This window comes from Rattus norvegicus, chromosome 1 (assembly GCF_021556685.1).
Source record: "Rattus norvegicus strain SHRSP/BbbUtx chromosome 1, alternate assembly SHRSP_T2T, whole genome shotgun sequence".
NCBI lineage: Eukaryota > Metazoa > Chordata > Mammalia > Rodentia > Muridae > Rattus > Rattus norvegicus.
In genome coordinates this window covers 165,392,653-165,407,513 of record NC_141534.1, presented here as the reverse complement: position 1 = coordinate 165,407,513, position 14,861 = coordinate 165,392,653, and the positions used below count along the sequence as shown (strand labels likewise).

Below are 14,861 nucleotides of genomic sequence, written 5' to 3'. Positions count from 1 at the left end.
TATTTATACCCAATAGCAACCAGCACAGATAATAGACATCTGCACATGGGGAACACTGCCACGCACCTGAGACATCTGCACACTCGTCCACACACCTGCACACCCACACTAAGACCTTACACACGGAAACGTACAAACTCTCACCGAACAGCATGTACCTATGTGACTCTTCCGAGCCCTGAAAACCCCAGCCCGTGGGTGCATAGGAAGTCGAGCCAGCCGCCCTCCATGTGGGGGCTATGGTGGAAAGTATGACCCGAGCCATGTTTGCAAGAAGAGAGAGGGCAGGGTGAGGGTAAGGGGTATTTCCAAGCTGTTACGGCATCAATGTGCCCGGGTGCCTAGGGCAACCATACCTGATCACATTCCATGGGTCTGTCCAGCTGTTGGAGCCATGGTCAACTTGAGAACTCATGTGGACGGCTCAAAGGGTTAGGGATGGAGAAAGGAGTGAGCTTGGGGTTGCGCTGTGTAGTATGGGATGGCAAGGAGGGACGCTGAGCAAGTCCTCTGGGAACATCAGGCAACGTTTCTAACGGTGTAGCAACTTGATTATCAACTCCCAATCAATGTTTCAAGTGGCCAGTTTGCTAGATAGTAGTAAACATATTACATCTACCACTTGTTTTTCCAATTCCAAGGCACACGGGGCTGGTAAGATGGTTCAGCAAGTAAAGGTGCTCACCGCCAGCCTGATGACCCGAGTTCAGTTCCCAAGTTCATATGATGGGGGGAGAGAACCAACTCCTACCATGTGTGCATGGCATCCACTCTTGCATGTGCGCATGTGCGCACGCACCCACACCCACCCACCCACCCACCCACCCACACACACACACACACACACATAATGAACAATTTAAAAGCATATAGCAATTACATTAGACAGATTAATATTTGTTTTCATTTTGTATGCAAAATAGCACTTTAAGGAATGTTACAGAGGCCAAAAGCTAAAGATCAGAGAATGGCTTAGTTTTGTTTTGTTTTCAATACAAGGTTTCTTGGTGTAGCCCTGGCTGTCCTAAAACTAAGACTTGCTCTGTAGACCAGGCTGGCCTTGAACTCAAGAGATCTACCTGCTTCTGCCTTCCAAATGCTGGGATTAAAGGTGGGCAGCACCCCTGCCTGGTGGGATATTAGCTTAATTTAATAAAGGTACTGGAGACATCTGTGAGGAACAGCCTTCTGGGAGCCCTATAGGGACTTTCTGGGGACACGTCTTCAGATGCTACATGTGACCTGGACTTTTGTTCTCCTGTCTTGCCTTTTGAGTTCGACCAAGTTCGTTCATTCGTTCTTTCTTTCTTTCTTTCTTCCTTCCTTCCTTTCTTTCTTTCTTTCTTTCTCTCTCTCTCTCTCTCTCTCTCTCTCTCTCTCTCTCTCTCTCTCCCCCCCTTCCTTCCTTCCTTCCTTCCTTCCTTCCTTTCTTTCTTTCTTTCTTTCTTTCTTTCTTTCTTTCTTTCTTTCTTTCTTTCTTTCTGGTACAAAGGATTTACCTTGGGACATTTCATGAATTCCTCCAGCAACTTTGACCCCTCTGTATAGCTGGGAACTGGGTCACTGGTACTAGAGAAGGTGCTGACTCTGTAGGGGCAAATCAAGCTTGCTGCAAAGTCAAGCGCTGTGCTGGGGCCTCTGAATGGTGACAGTCTCAGTCCTGTCCCTGACCCCAGGTGGGCGGGGCTGGCTGGCTATGCCCAGGGCTGCAGGGTGGGGCCAGGCTCACTTTCCTTTCCTGGAAAGTGTCACCCTACCCTCATTTCCTTTTTCTGAAGGGAAATGCCACTGACATCACACAACTGGATTTCCAGCAAGGAAGCGGGAGAAGAACTCGTGACTCTCTTGTAGTCAAGAAGCGTGCAAGGTAGAATGAGACGCAAGCCCTGCCTCCCCCCCGGGGGGGGGGTTAGATTTACAGAGCACTCATCTGAGGCTCCCAGGCCTTGCTTCAGAGATGAGGCCCCATAGGTTGGAGAAAGCCAAAGACTTGTGGGCTTCATGGCCAGTGCAGGCCCTTAGCATAGAGAACATAGAGCTATTCCCCATCCAGGCAGGGCTTCCAGTGTCTGATACACCAACCCAGCCACAAAGCCTTCAACCTACCATTTGTCCTGCCTGCAAGGTGTGCTGTGATGAAGGTGGTGCAGAACTTGTGGGACTGGCCAACCAATGACTGGTCCAGTTTGAGACCCATGCCACATGCCACAAGAGAGAAAGTTCACACCTGACACTGCCTGGAAGCTCAGGAGCCAGAGGCTGGATAACCCAGAGACCCAGGACAGACCCAAGCACTACTAGCAACAGCAATAACAGCAACAGCAACAACGGCAGCAGCAGCAACAACAACGGAAGTCAGTGAAATGATTACTGGTGATACTCTCCACTCATAGACCAGAGCCTAGCATTATCGTCATCAGAGAAGCTTCACCCAGCAACTGATTGGAGCAGATGCAGAGACCCACAGCTAAACATTAGGAGGAGCTTGGGAGTCCTGCTTCAGGAGGGGGAGGAAGGATTCTAAGAGTCAGAGGAGTCAAGGACACCAAAGAAAACTCATAGACTCAGTTAACCTAGACTCATAGAAGCTCAGAAACTGAGCTGACAATTGGGGAGCATGCACGGGACTGACCTAGGTCCTCTGCTAATATGTCATGGTTGTGTATCTTGTTCTTCTTGTGGACTCCTAACAGTGGGAGCAGAGACTATCTTCGACTGGTTTGCCTGTTTTGGGGACCCTTTCTTCCTACTGAGTTGCTTTGGAGAGCCTTAACATGAGGGGATATCCTAGTCTTATTATTCCTGGAAAATCTGTCCTTTACTGAAGGGAACAAGAGAAGCGGACTTGGGGGGGAGGTGAGAGAGAGAGGGACTGGAAGGAGCTGAGGGAGGGGAAACTGGCAGGGATGTAATATGAGGAAGAATGAAATATGTATTGTATCAAAAACATAATTTAAAAAAAGAAAGAAGGAATCAGTCACCCAGTCACTAATGTTCCTCCTCTGCAGGAACCCCACCTCACCCCTGCTGATTGTCACCCCTGGGAAACTCAGCTGCCCTCTCCCTTCCGAGGGGAAGCTCATCTTTTAGCCTGTGTGACTGAGTCTTCAGGCTCCTTGAGGGCAGCAAAGGTGCTTACTGTGGAAAATTTCAGGCACACAACAAAAAATAAAAAAGACCAGAGTCCCACACATTACCTTACCCCTTTTCAGTAGGCAGAGCTGGAAATCTATTTTTCTTAAGGACACTTATCAAGCACCCATAACCAGGCAAGGGTGGCGCATGCCTTTAATCCAAGCACTTGGGAGGCAGAGGCAGGGGAACCTCTAAGTCTGAGGCCAGCCTGGTCTACAGAGTGAGTTCTAGGACAGCCAGGGCTACACAGAGAAACCTTGGGGATGTAGCTCAGTTAGAATGCTGGCCCAGCCACAGAGCTCTGGGTTGGATGTCTAGGACCACATAAATTGGGTGAGGTGATACATGCCCGCAAACCCTGCACTTGGAAGGTTGAGGCAGTAAGTTCAAGGCCAGCCTTGGCTACACAGTAAGGTAGAGGCTAACCTAAGCTATATAAGACTGGGACAAAAGCCAAACCTGGCCCAGTGAAACGGTTCCGTGGGTAGGGGTACTTGCTACCAGGAGTGGTGACCTGAGTATGAATTCTAGGACCACATGGTGGAAGGAGAGACTCAACTCCTAAAGTTGTCATCTGACCTGCACTCACATGCCAGGCCTGCACACACAAATGATAAATAAATATAAACAAATAAATAAATGTAATGCAAAGTTATTATAAAGACCCAAACTGAAGAGTTTGTGTTGCTATTTTAAGGAATGCTTAGGCTTAGAAGGATTTTGCTCAGATCTTTTGGTGCCTATATTTGGATGTCTAGTCCCTAATGCTGGAAATATCAATATGGACACGATGTCTGACCACTCTGGGGACTTGGTTCTGTCCTGCCACCACTTGGGTTCCTGGGATGGATGGCTGGGAGCCAGGTGAGCCATCATGCCAATCCTAGTTTTTTTTATTCTTTTGAAGTATATTTTCTTGTTTCTAAAAATATTCTACAAGTGATGTATTTTCAGTGAGGATATTTTTGCCTCTACTCCGTTGACCCCATCTCAATTTCTTAATATGTGGGGTTTTTTTTATTTTAACTATTGTTTTTCAATTAAGGAAATTGTGCAAATTGTTGTGTATCCTCTTAATGCACCATACTATTTTCTCCAGCTTTATTCCCTCACTTGATGTTGTGCCCTGGAGACTATTGGTCAGAACAGACCTCCTGTGGCAAACCCATCCCTATTAATGGGCCCTTCATGGTTTCACATGGCAGAGGATCCAGCCATGAATAGCTTTATGCATGTGTGTCTTGCTTCTGTTAGCATATCTTTGGAATCAATTCCTAGAAGCGAGATTGCCTGGTCAAAGGATATAGATATGTAAAGTTTCTAGAGATTATTAAATTCCTCTCCATATATGGCTCCTACCATTTCATATTCCCAGCAGACTGGGTGTGAGAAGCCCCATTTTCCCACGGTACTGCCAAGGGGGTCTGGTCTCCCGCCTTTGGCTTATGGTCAATCTCATAGATGAAAAGGAGCATCTTGGCCAAGTTTTCATCTGACTGTGAAGAACGTTTACAGTTTTCTTTATGTTCAGAGCCTGATTCACTTCTGGGTCTCCAGTGCTCTGAAGGGAACCCTGAGAGAGAGTTCTGGAACAAAGGAATAGGCATAGACACGCATACACACACACACACACACACACACACACACACACACACACACACACACAAAGGAAAAGAAAAGAAAAGAAAAAGGAAAAGAAAAACTGGTAGGTAACCTGATGAGGGGATGATGTCTTAAAGAGGAAGGGCTGACTTGACCAAGGTCATGTGTTTCATAGGCATCACAGCGGGGGCTAAAGTTGATTTCATCGGTTTCTCTTTGTCTAATTTTAAATATTTTTTCTGACAGAAAACTGAAGAGCAGCATATAGCAGAGTTTACAGGGCACAGGAAATGGTAAACAGGGAAATCAAGCTCACCACCTTGTCATCCATTAGTTTATTTCCTCACAGACTTGATGCTTTTTAAAATTAATTTTGATTATCTCACCCATGGTTTTATACTCTATTTATCCCTTTAAATTTTTTAAGTCTATTTATTTGTTTGTGTGTGCATACCTGTGTGCACATGCGCATATGCGTGATTGTGCTATGGTGCTTGTGTAAGGTCAAAGGACTCTTTGTAGGACCTCATTCTCTCCTTCCCAAGAATTGAACTTAGACCATCAGGCTTTGTGGCACATGTCCTTACCTGTGGAGCCATCTGCCAGCACTGTTCTTCCCTAACACTTCCCATGTATTTTAGTCACTATAATGAATTATCAGAGGCAACTACGTGAGTTACAATGTATTACAGTTAATGCTACTCAGATTGCCCAGTGGCAGTGACACAAGTTCCTTGCTATCAGCCCCAGTGTTCTGGATTCCTGAATGAAAGACACACACACACACACACACACACACACACACACACACACACACACACACACACGTATGCACATACAGCATATATTTACTATGCCTTAATCAGCTCAATGGCTAGGCCACTCCCAAACTTCCACATGGCTCACACCTCCCCACTGATAATCCTGAGTTATTACTAAAATCTTTACTCCATCTTTGCTACCTGAGACCCAACTGCAGGGCCCGCTGGGGCTGCTTTTTCCCAGCTCTTCCACAATTGGTACGCTTTCTCTTCTGCAGTTCTCAAACCTGGATCTCTGGCACAGCAATTCTCCCTTCTCCTCTTGGTCCCCTTGCCCACGAATCCTAAAATTCCACTTCTGGCTCCCTGCCCAGCCATTGGTTGCTGGCAACTTTATTTACCAGTCAGAACCAACTGGGGGCAGGGACCCTTAGCATCTTTCATATGGATTCTTGTGCAATTTGGGGAAACCAAATAACATATATGCAAGCTTTAGGCCAAATCCACAACAACAACAACAACAACAACAAAGATACCTATTACCTCCAAGTTTTGGAGGAGGCTGCAAGTCTAAGCAGTGAGGGCCAGACTCTGGCAAGGGTCTTACACAGAAGGTGAATGGTGGATGTGGTGTGGAAGGAAGACATCTGGAGCAGGAAGCTGGAGAGTTGGTGTGATGGGTAGTTTCTGTCACTTGACAGGAACCTACACATATGTGGAAAGAGGAATTCTTGACTGAGAAAATGCCTTCATCAGATTGGCCTATAGATGAGTCTGTAGGGCATTTTCTTGCTTAATGATTGCTGTGGGAGGGCCCAGGACATCCTGGGCAGGTGATCCTGGATGACATCAAAAAGCAGGCTGAGGGGCTGGGGATTTAGCTCAGTGGTAGAGCGCTTACCTAGGAAGCACAAGGCCCTGGGTTCGGTCCCCAGCTCCGAAAAAAAGAACAAAAAAAAAAAAAAAAAAAAAAAAGCAGGCTGAGCAGGCCATAGGAACAAGCCAGAGAACAATGTGCTCCCATGGTTTGTGCTTGGGATCCTGCCTCCAGGTTCCTGCCTTGAGTGCCTGGCCTGACTTGAGGTACTACAACATGGGAGGGGAAATAAACCCTCTCCTCCCTAAGTTGTTTTGGTTGTGGTCTTTGTCACAGCAATAGAAATTTAACTAGCAGAGAGAAGTAAGCTAGGCTCAGAAGTGCCACATTATAACCTCTCAGAAGTGCCACATTATAACCTCTCAGAAGTGCCACATTATAACCTCTCAGAAGGGTTAGATTATAACCTCTCGGACTGGTTACATCATAACCTCTCAAAAGTGCTACAGTAATTCCTTTTGGGGTCACAGCCCTAACAACCTACCATACTAGGCTCCTCCGCCTCTTAGACATTCCATCAGCTCTCATGTCACCACCTAAAGACCAAACTTCTAGAACATAAACCACTGGGAGGGACATTCAACATCCAAACCACAGACCCCATTCATGACAATTCTGCAAATATCGTTTGAATGGCCATATGTTGCTTCTCTAGTCCAATATATGTTAATGTATTTTCTGTTACTGCCAGACTTCTAGATCATTTCCAAATTTTTGCCGTTATGAAAATAATTCTTCCACGGTGATCTTTGTTCACATTCTGGACTTTCACCCCTTAGAGCTGATTCCTGGAATCCCAGCACTGTGATCTGAGTTCATGGTTTTTCTTGGCCACACTCAGAGGGGTGAGTCTGCTAAGCTTTGCCCCGTGACTCTATAGAGTCCCTGCCTTGGCCTGCTTCTCAGAGCCTGAGATCTCTAGTCCAGACACACTCACACCTAAGGCTGCTAAGAAGATGGATGGGCTGTGTCCTCACTGGAACGAGAAATGGGCCTCTCCTAGCATCCACTCATATTCTCTGCCCTCCCAGGGCTATAAACAGATGACCTGGAGCCAACAGGAGGAAGCCACACACAGGCAGGGGGGAAACTGAGAGAGGTGAGGGGCAGTATGGATGCTGAACAGGCCTGTGTTTGTAAGCGCTCACAGGGCAGTGGAGCAAATGCTGGGGTCAGACCCTCCCACTCTGGGAAGGATTGCACAAGTCAACGATGCTGGGACTTGGGAGACTACTGAAAGAAGCTACAAGTGCGGGCAGTGATAGGCACATAGCTCGTACTTGACAGATGGGGGGGGGAGGGCAGTCGGCCTCTCTAAGCCAAGTCCGCAGACACTGAATCTTATGCCACAGACAGTAAAGCAGGCAATGGCAGGAATGTCCAAACTGAGAATAACCTTTAGGCTGATGGAGATGAGGGCAAGATTGAGAGTGGAGACTGGGCAAATATAGAGAGACACCACCCATCTCAGAGACAGTATCGACACTGTGGTGACAGAATCTGATCAAGGAGCTGAGTGACACTGGGGACACAGAATGGAAAAAGTTACCCCAACTGTTAGGGACAACAGTTTACAGACAACAGAATCGGGACACCTGGATTTTAGTATCTCCTAAATATGATCTGGAACGGATCTCTGGCCTACATCCAGGCCTCCGTTTCTACCGTTCTACCCCAAGAAGGTTGCGCTGGTTCATCTCTGAAGACTTTTATGCCTTCAGAATTCTATGCTCCACAGACTGCCAGGCAGCCAGGGCTCCTGCAGGGAAGAGAGGAACCTGATGTTGAGCAAAGGGGCTGCCAGGACATAGGGAGCAAGATGGGTCAGGGTTCCAGCTTGGTCTCTCCACCTCATCCATCTTGCTAATAACAGCAGGGTGGCCCTGGCCTAGGCCAGGGACCAGATGCAGGAGAGAGGAACTGTTTCAGCTGGCAGAACAGACAGGAAGAATGGACAGATTCCAAAAAGCTGTGAACAAGTTGTGGTCTCTGGCTGGGTGCCATCAGCCTTTCGTGAGCCAGAGTGGGGGAGGCAGGCTCATTTCCCCTCCTGCCTCAGAGCAGAAAGATGAGGATGAAGAGACCCGGGTAACTGATGGCATTTGAAATCAAACCTCGCCTCCCCTGAGCTAAATAGATGTCATCTGGCTGCAGGGCTAAGCAGCCCCATTCTGTGTCACCTGGCTGCAGGGCTAAGGCTGCATCCTCCCACCCCATCCCAACATACACAGCTGCCATCAACTGGCTTCTCTACCTCTCCTGGCCTCAGCTAGCTTCCAGGATGGCTGTTGAGCCCCCTTCGCCTTAGTGCAAGATGGCAGCCAGCGGCAGTGGAGGCACCAGGCTCCCCTATGGCTATCTGGCTAAAGAGAGGCGGTGAGGATGGCTCTTCTGGCCTGGGTTGGGATTCCTTTTCTTTACTCTGAGTGGGACAACTTGGGTCCTGTTCCATCTAATTATAGCCTTTCTAGGAATGCCCTCTACTGCCTGGCTTAATGCAGTTGGGATCTAGTGTGAACACTGGGAGTGGGGAGAATGGCCAAACAGAATTGGGGTTCTCTGAGGTGGTAACAATGTGCTTGTGGGCTCCCTCAGTCTCAGCACTGAGCGAACTAGGCAGGGCAGACACCCAGGTCACCGGGACACTGAGGGGAAGAGTGTGAGGAACTTGGGACACCCAAAGGGTAAGGGGCTGAATTGAGAAAATAAGTATACAGAAACCCAGAGGCTGCAAGGTGCGCCTCAAGCCCATGGATGGTTCCTCCAGGCTCAGCCAGTCTGTCCCCTAGGGCTGGCTCTGCTCCAACCTAAGGGCGCACACACCCATCACTGAAGCTGCTTCAGAGCTGACTTTAGACTCCATCCACAGCTGGGGATGTGGGTTTGAACTCTGGCTCTGATCTTCTGTGTTCTCTGGCAGATAGGGTTAAGGGCCCCACCTTCAGTACTGCTTGGCTTCATTGCTGGAGGGCTGGATGGAATAAAATGGCACTTCCCTAACTGTGAAGTGCTGTGAAACCACTAGGCTTCCCTTCTACTGAATATATTAAGCACTGGAAAGCTGTGGGGGAACAGACAAGCTTTGAATCTACTTGGCAATAGAAGAGATGTGTCCCAAGAGCATTGGTGACCTGCCCAAGGTCACACAGAACTAGAACGTAGCCCTGGTTTCCCAGCCCTGTCTCTTGCCCTAGGCCCCCAGAGTTGAGATTGGTCCAGTCCTAATCTTGAGTGCAGGGGGGGCACAGTTGCTACTTGTCAGTGCCTACTTGCAGGTCCTACAGTTTTTCAGGGGCCATTCTTCAGGGGTTCACTAAGGTGAGATCACACTTCCTCTTCAGTGGCTTCCTGTTTTTGCCAAACAATGACCCTTTTGGGACCTGGTGCCAGCAGGCTATAGCTGTTGCCAACGGCTTTGACTTCTTGCATAAGAGGAAGAAATATTCTGGTTCCCAGGGATGTGGTTGGCCTCACACCCAGACATGGCTTTGAATTCAGTCATCCCTTCTGTCCTGGACACACACGTGAGTATCCAGAAGTCTCAACTAGATAAGGTTCAGCAGCTTGCTACCAACATTTATCCTGTGCCATGAGATCAGAGTGTGCTGAGTCTTGGGAACAGAGACACAAAGGACAGCCTCCCCTTAGAGTGACCGTCTAAGGCTCTTTACCTTTCATGGCCTTAAAAGCTCAGAGCTTGCCTCGCTCCTTTAGTGCAGGCAGCTTTACCTTAAGTCTCAGGATGCACAGGAAAGCAGTCCTGATGTGTGGAGATCAGTAGAGATGGCTTTTTGGTAGGTGAGAGGGGATCGAAGTTTATATATGAAAAGCCTGGATCTGGGACCTGACTTTGTATATCCCACATCCTCCACAATACTTTTTTAAAAATCATAAACAAGACCTGCTGTGGGATGTCTTTCATCCCAGAGCTTGGGAGGCAGAGGCAATTGAAGTTCTGACTTGGAGGCTAACCTGGTCTACATAGTGAGTTCCGACACACCAGAGCTACATAGTGAGACCCTGTCTCCGGCATACGAATGAAAACCATTTCAAACATTGTATCTGTTTGCTTATTTTATGGGACAGACCTCGGTGGCATGTGTGTGCAGTTCAGAAGACCCCTTCCTTCCACTGGGTGGGTTCTGGGGAGCAGACTCAAATCATTGCACTTGACCTTTCCCTTCTTAATCATCTCTGTCCTCCTCAGAAGGCTTTACAAAGCAGCCAGTCTAACTGCAAACCTAAGACTGGAGCTGCTGGGAGGGGGTCTATGATATAGTCTGTGGGGTGTGGCTCTGCTGTGAATAAAATATATGGGAGAATGGAAGAAGGGGATGATGGGAGGGAAGTAATGAGGTCCACCGAGTGTTTGGCACCTCTTCCCTCTCCACAGGTGAGCAAGTGCTGCCCTATAGAAGAGCATCGGCTGAGAGGGCAGAGCCAACGGGACTCTCATCTGAGCTCTGCACTGTGTGGATGCTGTGCAGGACTTCTTTCTCTCCTCCAGAGGGTCTGTGCCTGCTGTGCCTGCTGTGTCCGGCCTGCGAACCACAGGCACAATTTATTCTCAGAGTCAGAACTGCCCATCTCCCTGCCTGGTTTGCTGTTCCCAGCATGACCTGGCTACATGCCTAAGGCAGGGGAGTGACTTGGCAAGACCTGGTTCCCCAGAACCTCTAGGATTGTTTTCAGGCCTGTATTGCTGTAGAGATAATAAGGAAGTCCTCAAAGGCTGTCATGGGGTCCTGTCATAACTTCTCCCAGGGCAGGCTATTCCTTTGGGCCTGGGGGTCTGGGGATCATAGCATTCCTGCTAAGGGTCATGGGGGGAAGCGACCTGGCCTCAGGCTTCTCTACCTACCCTCAGCTGGGCCTAGAAATGTGACTTAGGCTGTGGAGTAGAAGATACCTAAGAGGCAGAGGCTGTTCTGATGGGCCTTAGGGCTTCTGGCAGTCCCCTGGGGACTCCCTCTTGATTCAGCAGCAAGAACAGGCTAGGAGGAGGGACCCTCGTCCAATATTGCTATCGTTTGCCTTCCCACAAAAGCAGATTGTGAGTCTGCTATGACTCAATGTGAATCTGCTCATCTCAGTGCAGGAGGCCCTGGGTTCTCTCTCCAGCACTTCATAAACTGGATGTGGTGGCCCACGCCTGTAAGCCCATTATCAAGAAGATGGAGACAGGAAGATCAGTAGTTCAAGGTCACCCTTGGCTACATAGAAAATTCAAGAAAGCCTGTGCTGTATTGAGTTCTGTGTCAATATCAAACAAACGAATAAACAATGCCCCCGCCCACCTCTGTGAAACAAGAGCTCCGTGCTGCCAGTTGCTGTGAGGCAAGAGTAAGAATGTCAGGAGAGGGGACAGCGAAGGAAAAGGCTGATACCACAGTGTGTTTTACCAGTATCTACTGTAGATAAGGGAGCTGCGTTCCCTCACCACCCGCGAAAGCCCCAGAATGCCTTCTAGAATCATCACTACCACTAGAAACTGGGAATGGACCTGCTGACTCCAGCCTCCTCCAGATGAGGGTCTGTAGACATCTAGGCTATGTTGCCTACACAACTTCATTCCCAAAATACCAAAGCATCCTGAAGCACCTTTGAAAACCTTCAGGACATGGTAAGGGTAGAATGCTAACTTTGTGGACTGAACCTGAGCCGGTAACGAATTCTGCTACGGCTTAGATCCAATGCAGACTGAGGAAGTTGTACACGAGCATCCTCAATGAGTCAGCCCGAGAAGATGGCTGGAGTTCAGCTGAGCATGAATGTGGGGTGCTGAGGGAGAGGCTGTGCTCAGAGTTGGACACGCATGGGCTTTGCTGTCAGACCTCCTGAGTTCAAACCTTGCTCAGCCTTGATCAGCCTGTAGCACTCTGGAGCTATACTGTCCTCAACTAGAACAGAAGGATGGTATCTCTACCGTATAGAAATGTTTACGAGGGGCTGGGGGGATACCTCAGTTAGTAAAGTGCTTGTTTGCTGTGCAAACACAAGGGTCTTCAGACTCCACATCAAAAACCCCACATCAAAAAGCTAGGTGTGGTGGCATGTGCTTCTAGCCCCAGAGCTGCGGACAGACAGATCCCTGAGGCTTGCTGGCCATCCAGCCTAGACTGAATGAGTCTCAGGCCCACAAAAGACTGTCTCAAAACAGCTAGAGAAATATACCAGAGCATGACTTTTGGACAGCTCGACCAGCACTTGCACCCACGTGTACAATATGAAGTTGTTCATACATCTTCCCAAATAAATGTTTAGGAGAATCGAGAATATCCCGAGAAGTTAACATATCTGACAGGGTCTGACGTTGGATGCCACTAAGGTCAGTTCCTTAGCTCTCCTGTGAGGTTGACTCCCTCGACTCTTCCTCATTTCCTTTCTCAACCAGGCCCACTCCCACCTCCTCAGAGCCCAGTACCTATTTCATCTGTGTGACCCAGCAGCCCTGGTCACCAGCCTGTGCTCCAGCTTTCTCCTGGTCCCAGCCTGGCAGAAGTCAGTGCCATCCTTCCCCCTCCTGGGGGCCTGTCCTCTGGGTCTGGGCTTGTCTGTTGGGGGGTGAGTCCTACTCATCCCCTCAGTTTCATTTGTTGCAGGCCTAACCCCAGAAACTGGGTCACTGCAGACGGGGACTGGTTAAAATGGCTGGTGCAGTTTTAAAATGTGGACAGAAGACACATATATCAGAAGGCCATGTGTAGATTGGAGCTATTTCACCACAAGTTAGAACCTTCCAGAACCTGGAAGACAGGAATAGATCCCTTCTAATATTCAGAGGGTGCAAACCTTGGCTAATTCCTTGATCTCAAACTTTGTCAGCCTTCAGCTTTAGGAGCTGAGCAGTTTGTTATTTTGTTACCATCCTAGCCAAGAAAGTTTTTTCTGTTGCAAATACAATGCTTTCTCTCCATTTGTATCCAGTCTTTGTACTCTGTTCCTGTACTGAGACATCTCCTTGCTGGAGTGGAGAGCTTGGAGGTGGAGCCTGAGCCACTGCTGTGACTGTGTCTTTGGCCTCAGAGCAGAGCCAGCCCTAGGAAAGCACTAGGGAAGAGGGGGCTGAAGCTGTCCAGACACAGGCAGTGTTGATGCTGACTGTGGATGGCCAGGAAGGCTGAGACAGGCAGCACTGAGAATGGCAGACATGGAAAAGACTGGAGATAGTGTGAGCAGCCCACGGGCAGCCGGGGTGTAGATCCTGTAGTGGTAAGAAGGGTGGTCTGAGGCATACGGCTGGGGAACTTAAGGGTACATTCTACCGGGCAACTATGTGGCAGTGGGAGCTGTGGATTGGGGGAACCATGGTGGGGTTGTGGGAATCAGATAGACCATAGTGAGGTCCTATTACATAAAACAGAGAGAGCATAGTGAGGCCAGGCAAGACCACCCGAGTGCAGTCCCAGGTGAGAGGCACAGGCTAGATCGCTTATGAGCATGGGCTGGGAGACAAACTGAGGAAGAAATGGCAGCAACCTAGGGTCGATGCAGCCTGGCATGCACAAAGCCCTGGGTCGGATCCCCAGCACCCCAATCTGGGATAGTGTACACACACAGTAATCTCAGGACTTGGGAATGCTGGAAGGAAAATTAGAAATTCTGTGTCATCTTTGGGCACATAGCCAGTTCAAGGCCGACTGGAATAACTTGAGACCCTGCCTCGAAAGGGCAGTTTGATTACTGGTTGATGTGTAGCTATTTTCCTTTAAAATAAAAACTGTATCACATTTATTTGTTTGTTTGTTTATTATTTATTTGTTTACTGTGTGTGTAGGAGTCTGTATGCCACAGCACACATGTGGAGGTCAGAGGAAACTTGCAGAAGTCGGTTCTCTCCTTCTGAACGTAGAACCTGGGGCTTGAAGTGAGGTTCTGGACCTGGTGACAACGACCCTCACTCACTGAGCTGTCCAGGTTGTTTACTTTTAACTATGTGTGTAGGGTATGTGTGTATAAATGAGCGTGGTTCTCATGGAGGCTGGAGGCATTGGGTGTCCCTGAAACTGCAGCTACAGGTAGTCGTAAGCTGTCTGATACGGGTTCTAGGAACCAAATTTGGGTCCTCTGCAAGAAGGGTGTGCACTCTTAACCTCTGATCTATCTCTCCAGACCCCACTTGGTTTGTCTTTTTGAGACAGGATTTCACATCGCTTATACAGGCTGGTCTCACACTGGCTAAGTAGCCACCAAGGCTGGCTTTGAATTCCTGCCTCCACCTCCCACTCATTGGGATTACAGGCATATACTGACACCTCAGTTCTGATCCTTGATTTGAGGCAGTTCCCCATTTGCAGTGCCTGCCTCTTACTGAAGCTGCTGAGGAGACGATCCCTGATGTCTGCAATGACATAGGTCAGTTGACACCCTTGTTGAAAGAGCAAAGCCACCAAATAACCTCACCCTAGCCACGATTCACAATGTCAACTTGTGGTAGAAGGTCACTTTTCCACCTTTTAAAATATCAAGTGCCTGTGAGCACTTGC

General features: G+C 48.6%; 1 long non-coding RNA gene across 1 annotated transcript; it reads left to right on the top strand.

Moving 5' to 3' along the window:
- The first annotated feature begins 8,598 nt into the window (after positions 1 to 8,598).
- LOC134484907 (uncharacterized) lies at positions 8,599 to 14,109 on the top strand. Its single transcript, XR_015655257.1, has 3 exons — positions 8,599 to 8,751; positions 9,717 to 9,899; positions 10,769 to 14,109. It is a non-coding gene; the product is annotated as an uncharacterized LOC134484907 (long non-coding RNA).
- The last annotated feature ends 752 nt before the right edge of the window (positions 14,110 to 14,861 follow it).